Source organism: Podarcis pityusensis, assembly GCF_964106645.2.
Source record: "Podarcis pityusensis genome assembly, chromosome: 4".
Taxonomy (NCBI): domain Eukaryota; kingdom Metazoa; phylum Chordata; class Lepidosauria; order Squamata; family Lacertidae; genus Podarcis; species Podarcis pityusensis.
In genome coordinates this window covers 44,047,384-44,071,557 of record NC_138027.1, presented here as the reverse complement: position 1 = coordinate 44,071,557, position 24,174 = coordinate 44,047,384, and the positions used below count along the sequence as shown (strand labels likewise).

The 24,174-nt window shown below is 39.4% G+C and overlaps 1 long non-coding RNA gene across 1 annotated transcript; it reads left to right on the top strand.

Moving 5' to 3' along the window:
- The first annotated feature begins 5,125 nt into the window (after window positions 1-5,125).
- On the top strand, window positions 5,126-23,678 carry LOC308476022. Its single transcript, XR_013985646.1, has 3 exons — window positions 5,126-5,229; window positions 14,699-14,728; window positions 23,578-23,678. It is a non-coding gene; the product is annotated as an uncharacterized lncRNA (long non-coding RNA).
- The last annotated feature ends 496 nt before the right edge of the window (window positions 23,679-24,174 follow it).

Below are 24,174 nucleotides of genomic sequence, written 5' to 3'. Positions count from 1 at the left end.
GCCTCGACGTATCTATTTTTCATAACCATTTTAATACACAATGCATTCTTTTCTGCATCTCATATACTTAATATCCACAGCAATCTTCAAGGGAGCATTGTGCCCTGGATCTTATTGAAACAGACTCTTCACAACAGTGTCACTGAAGTACAAATAATAATAATAAAAATGATAGGAATAATCTCATTATTTTATGAACCTCAGACACTAGGCAGGCGGAATGGTGAGACACCCCTGCCATATTTTCCTTTACCAGCCAAGGTGTCCCAGGTGCCTTTTTGCTGCCTCGGATAATCTAGCAGAACTAGGATCCCCTGCCTTACCAGGTAACCCAGTGAAGCCTCTGCCTGCTGACCCAGGAGCTGTTACTTGTCATGATTGTTAGCTGTAGAAATAATATTACCAGGACAGGACAAATAAGAATACTGCTCTTCACCCACCTTCCCCTTTGTGAATTAAAAAAAATGGAGCTGTTGTTTTTCATGTGGCCATCCGCACAAGGGATAGATTTTCCTTGTTGTTTGGGTTCCCAAGATTACGGACATGGTACTATGTGTTCAGTAACTTTAGCTGACCCAGATCCCAGTTGTCTGTCTGTCTTTCTTTCTTTCTTTCTTTCTTTCTTTCTTTCTTTCACATGTCTAGTTCTTGTAGAATCAACACTACAAGGCAAAATGTGCAGACAATATTCTTTCTAGTCATTTTGCGAAAAACAAGCTTGCTTCTGCCATCTGTTCTTCTGGGCAGTGAGGGAAGTCACAGGTAAAAATGTAGCGCAAAGAAAGCAGTGATATCCATAAAGACAGGCAAAATACTACAATCACAGTGCAATTATCTGGAGATGGAGTCCCATGTTTTGAAGCTATCATTTTCCCTTTCTGGGCAAAAGTAAAAGCTGCCCACAGAAAACAGTAGAGATTCCCTGGATTTAGTGTAGCTAAACAACACTGCTCCCCCCCCCCCACACATCAGCAAAGGTTAGCAGAAAAGCAAGTATTTAATATACTGCTAACATGCACTATATATAAAATGTATTTTAACACACACACACCCCGCACACTGCCAGTGCAAACCCAGCCCTTTATCTTCATTTTTCTAGACGGCGCTGTTAAGGCTGAGAGTGGCTTATGACAAAATTGCAACACTGTTAATATTGAAGGTTAGAATTGAGCTTTGACTGCTTTGGATTTCCAGCTAATTTTTTCCCCTACAGAGCTTCCTCCACAATGCAGCAAAGGCTGATCTACTGAGATTGCTTCTTTGAGTTATATGAAGACACCTTGCACATTGCAATATTATATTAAGACAACAGCAACAAAGAGTCAATTAACAACAACAAAACCACCCAAGCCACATATTCCCACCTAAGAGTAATGTATGCATTACTGTATTGCACCAAACAATTAGTATAATATGAAAAAGAAGCCATCCTAGTTGTGGGGACTGGAATATGGCAATCCATAACTCAGTATGTAGAACTATTGCTAACAGAAGTCAAACGGTATAGAAAAGTTGCCAAACCTTTTAGACCCCTCCTCACCTGTGCCATTACCAAATGTGGTCTGAAATGCTTAAGGTGCAACTCAATTGTGCCCCTGCGTATTTCTTCCAAAGAAGGGGAGAATAAACCATGTAATCTGAAAGCGGACTCTGATACCCCAGGAATTTCAACATCTGCATCAGAGGTCACATTTAGTCAAGGCTGTCTCATGAGAAGGCAGAACGATAGAATCATAGACTTGAAGACATGGAAGGGAGTGCAAAGGTCATCAGCATGACTTTTATATGTGACAATGTATACAGGTTTTCCTTTTTGCTACACAAGTGTGTGTTTTATCAGGGAAACCAATTGTGTGCAGTATAGTGCTTGAATTGAACTGATAGTGTTTGCTAAAGGTGATTTTGGTTACCACTTCATGCTTTAGATGGATTTAAACTCAAACAATTTAAAAGGTAGCAAGAAAAGCAAGAAAAACATGACACACGTCCTATGTAAAGTGGTAACATCTGACACATTGACTTATATTTTTAGTACAAGGTGAGCAATATAAGTGTGACTGACAAGCAACTGTGCCAATTAGCAAGATAAGATAAGTGGAATAAATGTGTGACAAACAGGAGTGTTCTACATCTTCTTCCCCCTGGTTACCTCACCTGGGGTCATGACCCACCAAAATTCAAAGAGTATATCAGTTTCAAGAAGCAGTTGTACCTGAGAGCCAGATGTGCAATATAGAAGCAGCAGCAAGGTTAAAATTTATGAGAATTTTTTCTCATATGAGAGAGAGAGGGGAGGGAGGGATGTTTTTTAAAAACCCTCTTATCTAGGACTCAGCAATCCCAGTCTACCAGCTAAGGATTAAGGTAATAACCTGAAATATCTTGGGGGGAAATTCTTTTGCACATAATACAAGTGTGTGGAAAGGGCATGTATCTATTCATATACCTCTTGCATGTATAATTACCCCAAAGAAATCTTTTTTTAATTTTAATCTGATGATCTCAGGATTCTTTGCTGGTAATATTTTTAGACAAATTTAAAAGAAAACGAAATGATATTACAGAGACTGTAGAAATAAATGAGAGTTAGAAGATAAAGATTGCTGTCTAACTACTATATTCAATACTAGAGATGTGGAAGAGGTAAGTGCTAAAATTGATCACTGAAAGTAGCATCACCAAGTGATCTACAGATCCTGGAAAGGCAGTAGCTTTGCCTAACTTCACTGCCCTATTAGTAAAGCTGTGCTCATTGCTGTGTTATTGGCGAACTGTAAAATGATTGGCCATGTCCATTTGAAAGGGCTGGACATGTTTTATCAAGACAATATATCTACCTTGATGGTCTTAGTGGATGACGGAGACCAGTTTTGAGTGTACAGTGGGAAGAGGACAATGAATACATTCAACTGGATTTGGCTGAATACTGAGTTTCACAGTAGTGACCAGGCAATCAGCAGTGAATTGTCCATTCAGGTTTGCACATGTTGTCAGTAGAACATAAAGTTACACTGTGCTAGTTCCCTATTTTGTTCTGAGAACAAATGAAGATACTGCTTATAATGTTAAAAAGTCTTGGATGGCTAGGCCCTACTTATCTGAGACAGCCAGCCTCCTGGTCCTGTTAAGAATTCAAAGATGTCTTTTTCATGATATTCTTTGCACACCAGCAGGGGCAGCCCAAGACATCAGGTTTCCTCCATAAACAAGCAATGAGAGGCTGATCCCTCCAAATCCATAAACAGAAGCCAAGTGGACTTGTAGTTGAATCTTACATCAAGACTGGCTATGGGACAGTGCCCTCCACTGCACCTGAGGAAGGCAAAATACTCTAGGAGCTGCAGGAAATGTTATGAATATCGCTTTCTCTGAGGAAAAACTCAGTTACTATTGGCAGCTAGAGAAAGGTGGCATGGGTTTACATAGTCTTCTTCACAACTGGAATGCAGTGAGTTTCCCCTCTGAAAGTGACAACTCTTTTCTTTGGTCCATAATGATGTTAGAGCTTAACCCCTGTGGAGTGACTAACTAGGATCTAGAATGTTAACATCCTTTCTTAACCTCCATCTCCAAGGGTAATCTATTCTTTCCACTTGAATTCAGGCAGCCTCTTAAGGCATGAATGGGGATAATGGATCGTATGTGTCAGGGGTTCAGGAGCAGAGGCAAGGGCAAGGGAGGAAACAGAGAGCGAGGGGGAGGAGGCAGAAGAAAAGATGAGTGATGACGACGACCCGAGATCTCCGAGTCTTTCCAGTGAATCAGAATATTCACAGAAAGGAGCACCAGTGGCCAGGGCAAGGGGGGAGCCTAGGGGGACACCCCAGGAAGATAGAGCCAGAGGGGACTCAGAGGGGAGCAGTTGGAAATCGGGACCAGCGTCACCGCCAGAGAGCAGGGAAGAGGAAGGGTGCCAGGGATCAAGCGCTGGCAGCTCACAACAGGGGGGAGGGCACGAGTCAGGAGTGGCCACACCTCCATCGGGGAGCGAAGAAACGGTCAGACGGAAGGTGGAAGGTTGGGCGCGCGCGCCAAGTTCAAATGCACAGGAAGGTGGCGCAGTAGGCAGCCCGGAAAGGGAGCCAGGTCCTAAAGCCCACCGAAAGGAGGGAGAAGAGTCAGGGGGGTCAGCGTCAGCGTCAGAGGAATCCCGGAAGGAAGAGACCCCGGGGGGCAGAGGGACCCAGAGAAGAACAGTCAGGCGGAAAAGGTGGAGCAAGGCTAGGATATTAAGTTGGTGTACAAGGGGCGGAGACTCAGATGGAGCTTCGCCGATCTAACCATTAGACGTAGAGTTGCACGCAGCAGCTTGAGAATGGAAACTGTAACTCAATAAAGACTTTTATTTAATGATCGCTGGCTAGCGTGATCCTCTGTGAGCTAGGATCTGGAAGCAACTCTGACAGTATGCATGGCATTTAACTACTTTGCACTAAGAGCAAGCCTATTAAATTAATGAACATGACTAAGTTGAATTCCTATGGAAGATATTTGGTGTAGTACTATGGTAATCGTTCCATTACTGCTTGGCAGATGGAAAATCCCCCCAAAAAATTTGGCATGCTGTTCTGGAGATTCTTCTGACCTATTCCAAACCAATTGTGGGGGCACAGAGGTGCATGGGGGAAGGACAAGAGGAAAGTGTTGTTGCACTAGCAGAAATTATTGTATGGATTTCCACTAACAGGACTTATTTGTTCAATATGGCCCCTATGTTTAGTATAGCAGATGTGAACAGTTTTGAGGCCAGGTACCACACCCTATAACAGAAATCTCAATTGTCCTTACCCTTAAACGAAAGTATTATAATTGTAATATTGGATATACATTATAAGAAGTGACTTGATAATTGGCAGGAAATGTATCACACACTTGTAGCATTTAATAGGTCAACAATTAACAATTATGTTTTTTATATGGTGCATAACAATGGGGGGAAAATCTTCAACTTTATTTCTCCATCTGCCATGCCAGTCTTTAAAGTGCTTATATATTAATCGTGTACTCCACTTAGTTTCCTTGGCAACAAGGATTATTCCCTTATAGAGCATATTGTATTTCTACCGCCCTCCAAAGTTGTTGTTAAAATAATAATGCGTTGCTATTATTATAAGGTAGCTGAAAGTGAAGTGAAGTCGCTCCTGGGTTGGAGATTTTCAAATTATATCAGGAATGGGAAATTTTAAGCTGATAATGATACTAGTTGGGTTGGATTTGCTGCACATTATTGTGAGTATTTTAAGTTGTTTTATTCTTGGTCTATATCTATTTTAACCTTTGTTTTTGTAAGTCACTTTGAATTGATTTTTGGGGAAAAGCAACAATGTAATAAAGAATTAAAATTATTCTTCTATTATCATTTCAAATCATTTCATGCTGGTCAGTCTAGTGAGACAATACCTGAGTAGATATGGTTTTTTTAATCAAACCTAATATTAGTGCAAATGAGAGCTTCAGTGGAAAAGCTCCTGGGCTGCGACTTTGGTATTTTTCCTTCTTTACTAATACCATTCATTTTCCATTCCCCATTTTTCTTTTGTATGAATGTTATTGGTGTAGCCCGTTGTCTAGCATATAAAATAAAAGTTCAATATTCTCAGCAGGTTTTAAGATAAAGCAAAGAGTAATCGTATAATGCTGTGCACCTCAAAGGTCAGTACTGTGCCTCTCTGAGGTCTTCACTGCACTCTAGATGGCTGCCTAGTTGGCCTAATGATGTCACTAGCCCTGGCCCTTGGTCTGAAAACAGATCCCCTCCCCCCACCATATTGCACTGCAAGCTAATTTGAAAGCTAATTGGCACCAGATAGCCGACATGCCAGAGCTAAGGTAGACCTGAGAACAAGAACCCCCACTATTATTGGTCACTATGAAATGTACCTGATAGAGAAGCAGTGACATCATTACTGGGCAGCACCATTCTTAACCCTTCCAGGATGTACTCCAGTATTGACAATAACCCATAGCCATATGACCATAATAGCTGAAAAATTATATAGGTATCTCTGAGTGAAGAAACAAAGAAACTAGAAGAATCATCTCCTCCCTTTTGCAGCCTCCTTCCCCAGTCATTTGTCAATTAATTATTAACCTACCTGAAGAATATCATTTGGAAAATATTAATAATTATATCACTAGAGGCCTAATAACTTCAAAAAGAAAGAAGAAGCAACCAAAATAAAATTCAAATGTATTTAAAATAGAGTTAACATCCTAAGTAATGCGATTGTGGAGATTATAATTCTACTTTATTTTACTCATATCACTGAAGCATTGCATATGATTTAGCAATTTCAGCAGTCTTTGATCATCAGAGGAGGAAGATTTATCTATCATAGAGGCTAATTACTCTTATCGTCAACCCTACTCAGTGGTCTCTATAGGCCTGGCTTGTACTTTTTTGATAAAAATAAGAGGGCAGCCTTTGATGATCTTAGACCTGTCTCATCGAAGAGTCATTGGACAGCGTCTTTACTGCATTCAGTTCTGATGAATTTGCTTTTTCCCAAGAGAGGGGAGAAAAGACAGAAATGGCATGTTACCTGCCCCCACTCCCCTGGCACACTAAAATTATCATTTCCTTTATCATGACTCTGGACCGAACATCTCAACTATTTGCAACAAATAAAAACAAATCAATATACAATTTGACATGTAGATTGCTTCTACACAAGCCATTTTCTCTGGAACTGCCAGCATTAGTTCATTCAGTTTTCACCCATTTCAGATGAGATCATTGTCACAATTCTACTAACCAGAAAGTCCCAACTTAAATTGCTGTCGCAGCTATGAACTTTCCAGGGAGTGTTAGAAAGTATCTCTCTACCTAAGTACCCCCATCTGCAGTATAGGGTACAATAATACTGACTCACCACACAGGGCTGTTGTAAGGACTGCAACTAGATAAAGAATATGCATTATTACTATTATAATTATCATTCCTGATTTTGAATGGGATCACAGTGCCAACCTTCTATGTGGTCTGTCAGTACACTAGTTATCTGGCTTGCATTTTCTAGCATGTCCCTTCCCCATTATATTTACAGCCCAAGTGTAAGTACAACAATGTGTTTTCCCATTGCTATGCTCCACTATAGTCGAGTGTGTGATGCTTGTTAGACAATTCAGTGTGATAATCCGGATGCTTTAGAAAAGTGTGGTGATTGAGTCTGTAAAAATGTGAGACCATAGCCTGCTGAAGACTCTGGCGCAAGTGCCCATCGCTTCCCCCTCTCTGTCCAGCATGAATCCAAACAGGAGACTGGAAGCAAACATTTCAAGATCAGAAAAAGCAGCTAGTTTAAACTATGGTTTATTGCAGTTGTGGGCAACCTCTATCAGCCTTGATGCTGGGCTACAAGTCTTACAAAATCTGGCCACTGGGCCTTTGGGAGTTGAAGTCCAACAACATTGGAATGGCCACAGGCTCCCTCTCCTCTTTTTCTTGAAGCAAGTGAAGTTCAGAAACCATAGTCCTATCTTCATAATAAAAGATAAAGGGACCCCTGACCATTAGGTCCAGTTGTGGCCGACTCTGGGGTTGAGGCACTCATCTCACTTTATTTGCCAAGGGAGCCGGCGTACAGCTTCCGGGTCATGTGGCCAGCATGACTAAGCCGCTTCTGGCAAACCAGAGCAGTGCACGGAAATGCCGTTTACCTTCCCGTCGGAGTGGTACCTATTTATCTACTTGCACTTTAACATGCTTTTGAACTGCTAGGTTGGCAGGAGCAGGGACCGAGCAACGGGAGCTCACCCCGTCGCGGGGATTTGAACCGCCGACCTTCTGATCGGCAAGTCCTAGGCTCTGTGGTTTAACCCACAGCACCACCACACCTTGCTAATATATCCAGCTAATTGTAGCCCAAGGAATACAAGTTGAAAAGAGAATATGAAACATTGAAGGCTGCAATCCAAATCTCCTTTATACCAGGCTGGGAGGGTTGGACTGGGTAGAAGTGTCTATACACCCAGAACACTCAGCATCCAAACATGTGGACTGGCAGAACCAGTTTTGAGAGTGGGGAGGGCTACCACAGAATCCACCAGATCCACAGCAGATCACTGCTCTCAGGTGACAGCATCAGGCCCAATCTGAGTCCAATCATGTGTCAGCTCCAAGCTGTCACAGTAAGTTGCCTATCCCCAAGCTGTTGCTCAGCTGGTGTGAGAAGTAGGGCTACATCTGTGGTGGTCGCCCCTCTACATTGCCCACCCCTCAACCAGAAAGGGTTTGGATTGTAGGCTTAGATGCAGTCTTTTGAAAGGGGAAAAAATGCTTCTCCCATTGAGAAATAATGCAATAAAATATTGATTTGATTTAAAGTTTTGAAGATGAAAGAAATTAGAGGACAAAGCAGCTCATCTGGTCTTTTACAGAGAAACATCCAGATGCTTTGAAAAGCAATTTCTCAAACCTAAATGACTTCTAATTCCTAAAGAAATTAAGCAACTCATTTCATCTTGTTTGGATTATTTAATTATCTGATGGGGGGGGGGGGGAAGGAAGCAACAAACTGAATCAAATAAAATACGGGGTTCTGTCTCACTGTGAACCACCCAGCTTAACAATATAAAGCTATAAACTATATACTTTGTGTGGCTTTCTTGTTAAGCTTTAAATTAGAATGTGCTAATTAGAGTATGGGGCACAGAGAAAAATGCAATACTCCATTGCAATTGTTCCTGTTTGAGGTCTACTTTGTTTCTGCAGAGTAGACTGGTGATATAATTATCTCCCAATTCAAGAAGTAATTCACCTTAGTAATTTTGAATATGTCAAGAGCCCAGTTCACAAATCACCTAATCACTTCTTAGGCACTTTTTTGGACTGCGATTCACTGTATATGAGGAAAGTGACTGGTGTACCAATATCTGGATCCACCAAACCTCAAACTCTCACAGCATAATACTTAACAGCACTTAATTTCAACTCTATTTCCCTGAGCTGTGAATGATGAAAGAGATGTTGAGCTGTCAATGTTTCTAGCTGTTAGGTAAGCTATGCACATTCATGAAAGGGCCAATACAAAATTTCCCAGAATGCAAGTTTGTAAAATAGTCCTGACACCATGAACAGCTTTTCTAAAATTTATACTGCTCCTCCCCCTCCCCCGATGCTTTCCTCCAGGGGAAAATTGCAGAAATTCTAGGACGTCTACTGGGCAGAGACTGCTGATTATTCTAAATTATATGGTGCTTTTGTGATATGTTCATTTCTGTGTCCTGTGGATGATAGACCAAAACCATCAGACTTATGCTACTTATGACCTAGTTCACACTAAGCCCTTATTATTGTATATCAGATGGTATGGCATTACAGAAATTGATCAATTAACCCTTTTACATCATGCCATATGACACAGAAAAAACTCCTGCATGTATATAAGCAGTCTTAGTTGCCAGACATTGATTGCTCCGTGTAGTGCATGAAGAAGCAGTTAGGTAGATTCAAATTAGCAGGATTCTATTGTTATGAGATCACGGGGTTAGGAGGGACACCATGGCTGCTCAGGTACAACACTCTGCCCCAACAGGACAGGCAAAAGATGATTTGGAAGGGTGTGGTTCAAAGTCTTTATCTCCGTCTATTTACCTGTCTGTATCTATAGATATAGGCATATATTTGTTAAGTTAAAAATCCTCAAAACAAGATAAATCTATATAGCTAGGTTAGGGGGAGATATATCTATCTATCTCCTATGTAAACCAGGAGTGGGGAATTTCCTGAATACTCTTTTAAGGATTAGTGTTCATCACTACAGCTTGTGGAAGTGAATTTCTCAGTTTAACAATGTTCTCTGTATAAAAGTACCTTCTTTACCCTGTCCTGAATAATCCAACTTTCTGATTCATTGCATGGGCCCAAATTCTTTTATTATGTGAAAGGGGGGGGGGACTTATCTTTATCCCCCTCCTTCACACCATGCATAGTTCTCTATCATATGCACCCTTATTCCCCCACCCCTACACAACTAAAAAGTCCCAAGTATTGTAACTGAAGATAAAGGGACAGGACATCTACTTAGAGTTTGCCAGGCTAACCCACGAAAAGCAGTGAAGCCTGCGGGAAACCTCACTGCTACTGCCACCAGGGACTATGAATAGCTGAAATACTAGCCATTGTCCCAAGGCAGCTTGCCCAAAAAGGATTGACACAGGAGAAGGAAATCTCCTTTATGTAAGTCTGATATGGCGCTTACTCTGGAGATAAGGAGTTCTGTACTTATTAAGTAAGCTATTAAGTAAGCCCATTGTCTATTACTTATATTGAAATAACATTCTTGCTCATTAAAGCAGCAAGCTTATGTGTCTTGTCTCTTTTTGGGGGGTGAGAGGAGTACAGGTGCAAATATAAAATGAGAGAGAAGTCAAATGAGTGTGGCAATGAAAGAGGAGTGAGGAGTACCAAGAAAGTGAGACTGGTTATTGAAGAGTAGCAACCTGCCCTAGATCAATACTTGAACATCTCAGGAGTCATCAACATGGCTCTGGGCTGGAGGAGTAACTTGATGACCCTGAATCCACTGAGTTTTCCCTCTCCACCCGCATGGTCAAATGTGCCCATAGGCCTAAAAAGGATGATGACTCCTGGGACTCAGCTACATGAGTCAAAAAACTGTGTTTTGAATGTGTTATAAACATGCAACACCAGATGCCACTGGTGCAAAATAAAAATTCTAAGCGATTTTCCATATTCCTCCCCCCTTTTGTTATAATGATTTAATTTTTTACTTATTTATAGCGGTGTAGATCCACCCCTGTTCTAGTAAGTACATGTTCATCTATAGTGGAGTCAATAACCAGGGAGAACATTATGCTCCTTCACTGGGCATATCCCACAGGATTATGTGACAAGGTCCCTCCCTATTTTGACAGGACCCAAGACAGTCATTTGCAGTAGCAAGTAGTAATAGGTACAGATGTCTCCCAATAGTGCAATGTAAGCAATACAAAAGAACAGTGCAATACAAAACTGAATAGTACAAGAGAACAATGTTTAAATGTTTACAACAAGTGTCAGAATAAGGTTATGTTTTGGGGCCATTGAGAAGATAAATGCAAAGCTACGAAAGTCATTCTGTCTCATTCCAAGTTTAGACGCAGCAATCCTGCCTCAGATGGATTAGAGAAACCCGAAGACTCTTTCACATCTATGATTCTAAATGCTTCTGTCAGGCTGATGAAGACTATGAGGCTGTGTCTATTTTGTTTTTGATTTTCTTGCCTGGACATTTTCTGTAGTTGTCAAGCGGCAGAGAAGATGCCAATAGCTCTATGTCATAATTAAAGCTCCAGTGTCAATAGATGCAGAGTGACTCTTAAGTTTAGCATTCAGCAGTGAAGAGTGCCTGCCAATAGTTTGCCTGTAGCTGACAGTTAAGAGATATTTCTATAATCACTCCAGTCACTTTGAGCCATTTTGCTTGAAATAATGACAATGTTGAAATCTTTGGTGCTATTTCACCTTGTGCCCATGCTCTTCAGAGAAATCAGGTTCTGTTCTCATCACTACTTCAGATATAGATTAGAGGCAGCTGAACTGAAGAGTTATTATGGCGTTTGCATCTATCATATCCACTGGATCTGACTACCCTGGGTCATCTGGGTATGACACCAGGACCCTTTACACATCACCTACCTTCAGTGAGATATTTTCTCTCCCCCTGCCCCACTGTGAGCATTTCTGGCATAGCTGAGTGATCCAGTTTTAGTGATCCAGTCAAAAGGCTGGTTTGATTGTGTGAGTTTCTCACACCAGATCAATACATCAATGCTGATTCTGTGGGAAAGACGCCACCCATATAGGGTTCAAATATTACACCAGGCATGAGCCAGATTTCCACAGAAAATTGTTCAAAGGGCTCTATAATCTCTCTTTTAAAAGTCTTACAAATATAGATCCAAATCTGGTGAAATTAAAGCACTTTCAGGACTAGCCCTGGGGAGCAATTGAAAGGGATAATCAGTGGCCATGAGGCCACCTACTCATCTTTCAAATCCCCCTATGTTCACATTATTACAGCAGATGTGCAAGAATTTGGCCCACACTGTCCTAATTCCTCCCTTATCCATTGGTTTGGAAGGCAGCAGACTGTGGCACTGCCAAACATTAAGAAAAAGATGTCTTTAGGATAGGAATTTGCCTGCATCAAGGATGGAAGGTTTTATGCAGTTTGTCCAAGAAAGGAAGCGTCCATCTACTGCTATATTCGGTCCCTAGCTCTTTGTTGCAGCTGACGTAGGCTATCACTCTTTCATCGTCCCAATGTGGTCTTTGAGCCATACAAATTATAAGTGATCTGCAATTTGCGCTGGCATTGGGATGTGAGCAAATTATTCCTCAGCTGAAATCCACTGTGTGTTCTACTCAACTATATACACTATTCTCAGAGGTATTTATTCCAGGGGACCTGATAACATTGCTTTTAACTGGAATGTTACATTATATTAAAGCAATTCTACATGGTATGTAATCTTACGGGACAATTCATTCTCTTACTTGATAGAGCTGGTATTCAGTACAACAAAATGTCTACTCTTATCACCAATGTGCACTACCTTAGCAAATGGTTTACAGACATCTAAACATTGAGTGCTGGGTGTAATTGTTGTTTTCATTCTTTGCAGAAGACATCTTTGAGAGCTTTGTAGGTACTTTATGTTTCTTGCTTGAGCATGGCTCTCCAGTACTATTCTACTCTGAGATATGTAGCCTAAAATGAGATTTCATGCTATTTCCCCCCTCAAAATTATTTGCACTATAAATCACCATTTCTGTTGCATTTTTTCAGCTAGGACTAGTTTGTAAGCTTTGCTTCTTGGTTATACAGTTGGCTGACCTTAGTGCCTGCCCATTATATTTTAGCAATAATCTTATTTAACTCAGGTGATTTACTTCTTGCTCTTCTTACATCTGATGTGGACGGATGAATATGGTGGAAAGTAACTATAAATTTTCCACTAATATCACCTTAACTCAACATTTATTAAAATCTGTGACTACCAATAGCTTTCCAAGTGTATCTAGTTCTTTAAGCTGATCTGCATGTACATTACTATATTTTATACTTGAATGTTCTTGTTATTTATTACTAAGGATGAAGTACTGCTTGTACGGTAGACAGCAGCTATATTTTCATCAATATCAAAGGGGTCAATATTGCAGGTAATGAAAAATCTCTTTTAGGCAATAGCACACTGCTAGAATTTTTATTACCAAAGCATGGTCACAATTGCATTTTTCTACACCTTGCTAACACTTATAGGGTGTACTATAATCATGCTTTAAGCAACCCTATCATTTTGAAAGTTCTTTCCAGCTTGGGATATAATTACACAAGTTCATACAGTGCATCATAAAGATTTGTCTTCCAGTTCCATACTTTAACAAATATATAAGTGAAAAAATGTATAAAAGAATAAATTCCATACAGCACAAGGCTAACTGTCTCAATCAATTGCATGTTTTAAAAAACAGAGTCTAGTTTAGGGTCTTCAAAATGTTGGGCTGAGACTGACATTCAGGTGCCTTCAGTAACAACCCGTAGGCTCTCCTCTAATTGCATTCTGCATGATAGTCTTCTTAATGTTCCCTTACTCATGTCAAACAAATCCAAAAACCCAACAAAGCTTGATTAGCATCTTCAATTCACTTGGGGCTTCAACAGGACCTCTGCTGAACAGTGAGGTCTGTAATACTCTTGCAACCAAGTAGTCTGTCCATATGCCAGACCTTATGGCTGCTATTTCCTCAGCTGCTGCTGGTCCACACAGCTGCTTTTTTTAAAAGAACATTGGGGAAATCACGGATGCAACTTTCTGAGATCAATGGGTAACCTTTGGTTAAAATAAAGAATGCTGGTATGTTTGTATGCCAAGTGGCTTCAAGCATCTTATTAATGCTGATCAGATGAGCAGCCCTGGGCCTGCTTCCTACGCTTCATTTCTCTGTGCTTGCTTACTGTACCCTTCATGATTGGCAGCTAAAAGTGTGAAATGAATCCCTTGTAAAGCATTGCATTTGAGGGAATGTGAGATGATTCACATGCAGTCTCTGGTGTTTCATCTGCAACAACCCCTTCAGCCTCCCACAGAGGTGTATCTGACACTTTCATTGTATAGTTTCCATTATATACCAAAGACAAAGCACTTTACGCTGGCCTGTAAGTGTGACACATTTATTTTAATGAACCCTCCTGTAGTTCTGATTATAATTTTTTTTCTGAATATTGATGTTGAATATTGATTTCCCCCCATCATTGTAACTCAAGATTCTCAATTCTGCCAATTTTTATTTCTCTCCCTTTCTCGTTTTTTCAAGCTCCACATTTCCACATCAGTTTGCATTTTTTTAAAAAAATATGCATGAAAATTCAGCAGATTTTTTGTGTGCAAATTTCTCCTAATATACGTATGTTTGTACGCAATTTTGTCAAAGACACACATTTTTGTGAAGCAATTTCCCCTAATATAATGCATTACTTACTGTATGGTATTTTCACTAGTATATGCACTTATGTGCACACTTTACCCTAGCATATGCATTATGTACACATTACTTGGCTGGAGCATGGTAGTGCAAAATAGGACAAGGGTGAATTCCAAAAGATGACTTTTTTTGCATACTCTTTCAGAAAGTGTATGTTCATCTTTATGTGCAATGTGAATCAAATTTCTTCCCTATCCTTTCTTGTAGCCCACCCTGGCACTTTTGGCTGAAAGGAAGGTAAGAAATAATCAGCACCATCACCATAATCATGTTCCAGACAGGAAAGAATTAATACTTGGGGGGGGGGGGACCTTGCTTGATCAAGAGTCTTTTACTGGAAAGTGGCACACCTTCCTAGCTGCCTAAAAGTTAGGGCAAGAACATTTCAATCAAGTATATGTTTTTGAAAATGTATGCTGTGTTCATAGGTGTATCATGATATTAACCTAAGAGCAAGATGGCGCTGAACAACAATTATATAAAGAAATTGCAATCCAAAGGCCAGAAGCAATAGCATACTGAGGAGAAAGTGCCATATGAGCAAAGAGTGGGATGAGGTATTTATAGCTGCAGTGATTCACCTTCAGAGAACAGGTGGGTTTTTCAGTAATTATGATAATGCTAATAGCTAATGGGAAAGAATAATTGGCACAGAGAAGGCAATTGGGGTTGAGATGCTGCAAACAGGCAGGCATACACCAAGAGATAAAAGTCCATTCTCTAAGTTAATTGAAAATAATGGCGAAGCAGCGGGGAAAGGTATGCACTAGTATAGCTTAAGCTGGCAGCGTTCAGTAGACAAAGTGATTTATACTGGCTTAATCAGGTTGTCATCAAAATTATCTTTTTGAGGAATCTAAGCAGCATTTTTACATGTATCATCCAGGAGCTTCTCTTTCTGGACAGCTGCAGATTTAGAGACAGAATTAATTTAGAGTAGAAAGTAAGTAAACAACAGAAATTGTCCTAAACAGTTTAGTATTAAATTAATACAGTCATAGTCATGAGTAGAAGAGATGGATAAGAATGGATTTTAGAACAAATTAAGGAAAGGGGGAGAGGAGATAGAGAAAGAAGAAAGAAAGAAAGAAAGAAAAGAAAGAAGAGGATGGCAAACATTGTTGCTATAAAATGAAATTAGGAAGACTGGAAATATGTGTTTCAGAGAGCACCAATACAACTAAAATGACATCAGGTTAGATACTGTAGAATTTATTTTCCCTGAATGGACTTAAGGGCAAAAGCATATGGCTTGTGATTCAAAGAACCATGCAGCTAGTTCTGTATGTTCTGGAACAGCAGTGCTTCCTGGCACAGGCAGTTTTAAAACTGAGAAGAGTTTACACAATGGTTTGTGTAAAAAAAGATGTCAAAAGTGCTGCTAGGATAACCTACAATATGGCTTTTGACACGGCTACAGTTGTTCTTTAGAATTCCAAGTTTAGATCATCTTTACAAAATACGAATTGTCCACAGTGATACTAGCATGAAGAACATTGGAAGGAGCATCTTGAGTGAAACCCAAAGAATGGAATGTTATATATTTATTTGTTGAGGGTGTCTGTGAACATTTATACCCTCCAACATTTCTCTGATCAAAATAGGGATGTCCTATATTATTATTATTGTTATTATTATTATGATGATGCTCCACTCATCTGACTGGGTTGCCCCAGCCACTCTGGGTGGATTCCAAGATACAGAAAAACATAATAAAACATTAAATAATAAATACCTTCCCTATACAGAGCTGCCTTCTGATGTCTTCTAAAGGTTGTATAGTTTCTTATCTTCTGGCTCGGGGGTTGCATAACTCCATGCCCTCCAACTTTTATCTGATGAAAATAGGGATGTCCTAAGGAAAAACATGACATTCCAGGATCAAATCAGAAACTGGGACGGCTTCTGTGAATTTGAGATTGTCCCTGGAAAATAGGGATACTTGGAGGATCTGAACATTATAAGCACTGACAAAGCTGTAAAATACCCAGGCAGTGTAAGTGAAAAGCGAACCTTTACTGTACAGATTTCATACAAGACATGAGCCCGTTTCAGTTTTGTTTTGTTTCCCTGTCACTCTTTCACATTCAGATCACAACACATGTTAAGCTGAGCTGCTCTCAATATCAGGTGTAATTAGATAGACAGATAGACGTGTCTCCTGGAAGCTTTAATGTGTGCTCAGTTGAGAGAAGGCCAGCCACCATATTAAGACACTGTAGCATACAAAAATGGCTGCCTGGAGATGTGTTTCTCTTCAGAGATTGCTGTCTAATGTACGTTATTATTCTGTCATGGTTTTTCCATGTCAGTCGTAGGAAAACTGTTTGTTGACATTGATCCTAATTGGTTTCCATCACATGCCACATACCTTACGTGATAGAAGAATGAGTTATATATACTGACAGTCATCAGCATCCACAACATTGAGGGAAGCCCTGACTTAGATTTAAAAATGAAGGGGAATGTGTAAGAAGAGAAGGAGATGTAGCAGGCAGGAAACAACTAACAGGGAAAATGAGGCCTGTTTCAATCAATTGTTGAATGACATTTTATTCAAGAACTGAGCTTTGGGGACAAGGCGAGGGAATGAAATTAAGATATCATGGTCTTGCCATGGGAAAAGAACTTTCCCCTTATCTCTGAATAGTGCAGTTGATTTTACTTTGAAAACAATGGAATTAAGAGGTAAGTGTGAACAAACCTTTAAACCTGATGTTCTAAAGAAAGAATGAATTCCACAGGCAGTTAAAGCCCTCTCAGCTCTTTGAATTAAGCTTTTTGTTCATCATTTCTTTCTAAAAGGTTGCATTTTGCAATTCCCATGTCAGTATTTGGATAAAATCTAGCTTCATTACAAACATATCCTGTTTATATGGTTGAGAGGGGATCATGCATTTGTTGACAAACCTATCATAGCTTTCTGAGTAGAACCACTTTAGGCTGCCTTTCTATTGCAGAATTGTCTTATTATTCCAAAGGAAAGACGCATACCCAAAAGAAAGATTTGATGCACTGTATCCAATGCCTGTCCAACTCAGAGCAGACCCATCAAAATGAAGTAACATGACAAACTTAGTGGGTCTACTTTGAGTAGGACTAGCATTGGATAAAGTCCAATGACTTTTGTATGTAAAAAAATTATGGTTGTTTACACCTGACTGGAAGCCCTGGTATTTTTCAAAAGAAGGATAACATTTCCCCCCTCAGTCAGTGATGATATACTTCATTGCCAATGGTTAATAAGAGCCAGCTTGAAACTTTATATACTTTCCCTAATGAAAAAAAAGCACTTGTATATGATTGTCACCACATCCATTCAAAATTACCTACCATACAAATAGACTTGGTCATATGGAGATCTCTACACTTAAAATAACAACAACGCTGTTCCAAGACAAGCCAGATCCTACAAAAATTTAAATTCTTTGACATGAATACATTACAAAAGCTAAGCAAATCTACAAGATTTCTCTTATTTCATGGAATTTGCTTGCCATTGTTTACAATTTTTAAAGATTGTTCTTGTTATTTTTTAAAAAATATATTTCCCTTCATCTGAGAATCACAGGGAGATGCAAAACATAGTAAGAAATGAAACAATACCGCCCTACAACAGAGATATGTAATGAAGGCACCAGGCAAGCTTCTTTGGGGAGAGTAGCCCACAAACGGAGCCATCACAGAAAAGGCCTGTTATTATTATTAATGCTAGTCCTGAGAGGGCCTAGGAGCTGGAAGCTAACTATCTGACTACTGAAATATTGTACAACAGTTTGCAACTTTGCTAAGCTACGCCCACACACTTTCAGTCATATATCATCATGACAATGAGAGCTAGAAACACACCTCAGAAAACAACAACACAGTTAAACTGCTGCCAGTTGTAAGCATTTCTGAGTGCTCCCACCATATCGTAGCATACTTACAACCCTGACTAAACAGCAATATTTGTTGCAATTGATATTATATTTGTGAGACTTTTGATTGTTAAAATTGGAATATCAGATTTTCTGCATTAAATATGCTTGCTGTGAATGGTAAGCATCAATAGGAATGCTACACACTGTACATGGAATCTCAAAGAATTTCCATTAAATACATTCAATGTAGCATTTATTTCAATCTGAGATCTTACATCCAGGCAAATTGAATTTAGTTTATTTGAAAGTGCAATGGTGCAGACATTGAAATAAACACATTCCCACATTAAAATAAATACATTTGCTTTTTCATTGTGAATCCTAAGCTTTTTTAATTTGAATTTGTGATCATTCATATGGCATTTTAAAAAGGCTTTCTGTTGTTTTGCTTTAAACAACCCATAGCCATTTTAGACAAAATCAATTTTAATGTCGCATTATGAATGGCAATTTGAACAGCGACTATTACATAATTCAGATGTATTTCCATAGTCTTCATATTTCAGCCACGTTGTTAATAGACAGCAGTGTAACATGGACTAGCTAGCATGAGAGGCAAGAAAACTGCATGCCGCTGGTGAATCCAGCAGGTTCTATTCTCCCGCTCCTGTTTAAAATCCTAGGAGTCTTGAGGCTGTTCTATCTGATGCAACATTATGCTGTCTGCAGTAAGAGAAAGGGAGTGTGAAAACATTTGCCTCAAATACAAGCAGAGCCAGACACGCCTTCCTTGCCAGATACAGGATGCTGCAGTAACTGCTGCTGTTTCTTACACCACAGAATGTCAATAACTTGTAGCTTGTGTGGCTGTCTTGCCTCAATGTGGTCCACAGTCTCCTTGTCAAGTTAAGGACAGGACTATAGTGCAGCAATGGCTAATGATGATAAGAGTTAAACATTGTTTCCAGTATTACTGGTTGGAACAAAGCCTGTGGTTACTTTTATTTTCCTTTACGGACAGCTGCATATATATTTTCCTGTTGTTCGGGATAAAATTTTGCATTTACGCTGCTAGAGAGAAGTCATTCTCCAAGCAGAATGTCGCCATTCTTTCAACTTTAGTTTCAGCGTTAACTGACAATAACAAGATTCAGATAGGTAGCTGTGTTGGTCTGACACAGTCGAAATGAAATAAAAAAAATAAAATTGTCCAGTAGCACCTTAGAGACCAACTAAGCTTGTTCTGGATATAAGCTTTCTGAAGAAGTGTGCATGCACACAAAAGCTTATACCCAGAACAAACTTAGTTGTTCTCTAAGGCGCTACTGGATAATTTTTTAATTTATTTTGACAATGGCAATTAAGTTTGCACCTGTGGGTGCCTGGTATCCATTTCTGTGCAGTGCTAGATAAGGAAGGAATGGTGTAAGCACCATTTGCAGATTGTACATATAGACGCTAAAATTGGCTTGTGTATTTAAAGCATTTATATATTGCCCTTCAGCATATTAAATTCACTTATTTAAGGGGTGATGAACCTGCAGCCCTCCAGGGGTTGCTGGACTGCAGCTCCCATCATTCCATTACATGCTGAAACACACACACACACAAACACACACACACACACACACACACACACACACACAAACACACACACTTTTTAGCCAGCCCTGAAAGCAGTACAACAATTGCTATTTTGTATTCTTTAACCTTGCAAACTTTTATGAAGTTTAACAGCTCCTGTGGGGTTGTTCTATTTTAGGCCCATTCTGCAGGCAGGTACCTCAGTACTGTCTGGCAGAGCACATTTGCAGCTTGTTTTGCTGAGAGGACAGACCCCTGGGTGGAAAGGGGAACTGTGGAGAACATGGCTAACTAACTGTAGCATTGAACATGTCCCAATGTCATGCTACAGTACAAAAGCCTACCTCCAACTATTATCAGTAACAAACGGCGCTATGAAATCACATTTGTTGAAAAGTGCACTTCCATGAAATAAGAGCTATATGACATGTGAAAGTCCAGCATATGCACCCATCACACCTGTAGAAACAATGTGTTATTTGGGGAGGGGAGTGGGAACCCAAGCGAGAATAGTTGTGAAGCATCATATCACAATGCACAAAGTAGAGATTAGCTCTGCCTCTGGGCAGTTCTATGAACTGCATAGACACGTTTGAAAAATATTCATAATTAGCTTTTTTTAATAGACATTCTTTCATTTCTTCAGGCGAGGCATGTATCTTTTTAACAAAATCAAATATACCATAATAAAATCATAACACATTTCTGCAGTTTAACTGTTAAGTTACGTTACATTGCCTCAAGTAAAAGCAGAATAGTAATGTAATGGGCTTTGGCAGAGTGGGGGGGGGACGACCCAGTGCTCAGTCAAAACAGGATTTAATAAGGAAGCTCCAATCTTATAATGGTGCTTTGCCGATCAATGAGGTGCTGAACTTCATGAAGTTCAACTAGCCACATTGCACTTGCATATAACTGGCAAATAGCCAGTTTCAAAGAAGCTGCATGAAAAAGAAAACCCTACTAAAAATGATCACTTTACATTCAGTAATGGTGTGTTTCACTTAGTGCTGTACGGTTTATGAACAAATTCACAACTCTTTTGGGAGTTCTATGTTTAAGAAAATCTTATTGGCCTTTTTAAAAATAACAACAAGAAGAAGACAAAACAAAATTAGTATAATGCTTAAGTGTAAATAAAACCTCTAAGTGGCTTACAAAGATGATCAAAGATACATTAATATTCTCAATAAAAAATTGGTGTTGAAAACAAGTTTATAAAACTGCAATATGATTGAAATCAACAGCTAAAAGGATACATTCTAAGCTAAAATTACATGCTCAACTAAAATTACAGATTAAGCCACCCATCAACTTTACACGTTTGGGTACGTTTACCTCAACAACAGCAAAAGTAGGCACCAAAATAATACAGGAAAGGCAGTTACCTAATGTGAGTGAGCAGGGATGTTGCAGTATGCAGGGATTGCCACATGGAAATAGCACATCCATACATATGCACATGAACATTATGTGACATTTGTTTAAAAAATAGCATTTTAATGATAGTGTTTTGAACACTTACCACACATTATTCTTTCAATTTCATCAGATGTGTATTTGGGTCTGTATCAAAGACGACCATCTAAATCAGATGTAAAAATCAGCATTTCAGCTTGACAAATGTCAGTTTTATTCCTGATTTTCTTATCTTTTATCTGAGTTTCAATGCATCTGTACAAAATATAAGCAAATCCTATATTGCATTCTCGACATGATAGATTATATTTCCATTACAATTTGATGGTATTATCCTAGCTCTTTAAATTCTCTCATTCTCTAAAGCTATCCAAAAATATCCCGTTTTTGTTAAGCATTTGGTAATATATATTGGATGGGGATGTAAGTGGTAATTAAGTATAACTGGTTCCATTACAACAGACTTCACTTGAATTGTTACAGAATAATCATACCCTTATACAACAGCTTAAAAAAGCATTTTGTATAAGTATGCATGGTGTATTTGATCTGTAATGGGATCTACAAAACTTTGTGTCATATTCAGATGCTGAGGTCTCAGTAAGAATTCTTTTAATACTGTATGTACACCACACATTAACTTGGGAGTCTATTGGTTTCAGTGGAGCTAACTTCAAAGTGGATTTCCTTAGGGTCACAGCCTAACACCATTGACTAGTGGGAGTATGTAAAAATATAGTTTTTATTCATTTATTTAAATATTTAGAAAATGTACTTTTGCCGAAAATATAAAAGGTGGTGTGCAACATAAAAAACACAATACTGAAATGCAATACTCCAGAGTTAAAATATTTTGGCCAATGAGTGCAAGGCAACATGGGGACTGTCAAAGAAGGGATGCTATTTTGTACTACTTTATTGCATGTGCTGTGTAAAGTTGGGTGCAAAAGGTTTCTGACATTTCCAGACATAGCTGGGGCAAGTTGCTTTCTGAATGCCATTGCTAGTTAAGTGTCTACTAGATGGAACAACAGTTTGACTCAGCTTAAGATAGGGCAAGACAGAAGATGTTTGTAATTTCCTCTGTTGTCCACAAGAGCAGTCGCTTTTATCCAGTTTGGTTGCATTACAGTGGTACCTCGGGTTACATACGCTTCAGGTTATAGACGCTTCAGGTTACAGATTCTGCTAACCCAAAAATAGTACCTCAGGTTAAGAACTTTGCTTCAGGATGAGAACAGAAATTGTATGGTGGCGGTGCTGCGGCAGCGGGGGCCCCCATTAGCTAAAGTGGTACCTCAGGTTAAGAACAGTTTCAGGTTAAGAACGGACCTCCAGAACGAATTAAGTTCTTAACCCGAGGTACCACTGTATTCCCTAAGCACCATTGGTTTGAATACATGGCAGCTTGGGTATTGATTTTCTTGCTTTACAAAGAAATTACTGGCAAATAGCTCCCCCATTGACCCTTAGAACAGCCTAACAGACCCTTGCACTTATTGTCCTGGTTTGGCCCCAAAAAAGAGAGAAAAAATAATTGTTAAAATTATTTTGATTAAGCTACAGGTATGAAAATATTGTTAAAAATGCCTTTGTATTAAAGTTTTATGACTGTTTCAGAATTCTGAAATGATGATGTTCACCCCCGCACCCCCCACCCCATATAAACACACTGTCTGACCCGTCACTCAGGTTAATCATTCTAGAGATCAGGGACAGAGTCTTTTCACTGGTGGCCCTACACCTGTCATTCTCTCCTGAGAACTCTCCTTGCTTACCTGTTTTGTGACCTTTAAGCAGTCCCTGAACACTTTTTAAAATCCTACCAAACTTTGTTGTCAATTGCCATCCCCTTATACGTGACTGAAAACTTGTCTTTTCATTGTGTACGTTCAACTGTTTTGCTTTTAAGGTTTTTATTGTGCTCAGAAAAGCTGCATTGTGAAGGCTTGCATGCAGAGGCAGGGTGAATAAATAAATAAATAAATAAATTCAAATGCTGCTGCATATTGTCATGGAAATGAAATGGGGACATCTGGTCTATTTCCATACCAAGTTTATTCTGTGCCTTTCACTCTCATGCATTATGGAGCCAAAGTGTAGCTTAAACAGGATGTATTTATGAAAGGAAATAACTGTAACTGTAGACGGATGAAAACAACCCTCATCACAGCTTGTGATCTGTGTTGTTTTTTTCTCCCCCCCTATCTCTTTTACCAGGAACTCTGTCCGGAACATGCTGCAGCCTACAGATATATTTAGGGGATATGACTTTCAGATTGCCCGTAAAGCTATGGCTACAAGTTCACTGCCTGAATCTCACTGTACTTTGTCATTGCAAGCTTCATTAGTTTCCTTTAACTTCATGGGAAGTTGGAGCATGGAGGGATTTGGTGTCTAGTAAATAACGACACAAAAGATCTGCTCATTCCCCGACACACATTTGCATAAAGTCAAAGGATGTCAATACAATAAGATTTCTCTGATTATAGGTCTCTTCTTTCTGGATGTTATTGATACTTTTGCTGCTATGTAAATAAATGCTTTTTAATCACCTACTATATCAGACACATTCCACATTCCATAACTAAGGCAAATGCATTCCCTATGGGGGAAACAAACTGACCTTTTCTTATTTGTAGAAACTTAATTGTATGCAATTCTCAGATTGTTTGTTGCTTGGCAGTGAAGCTCAGTTAAACAATAATAGATGGGAGGCAAATCCTCCATCATGCCTTTCTCAAACCCCAAGGCAGATGCCAGATTAAGAGTGGCAGATTCATGATCAAAGCTCCAATGGGCAAAGATTTCTGCCTT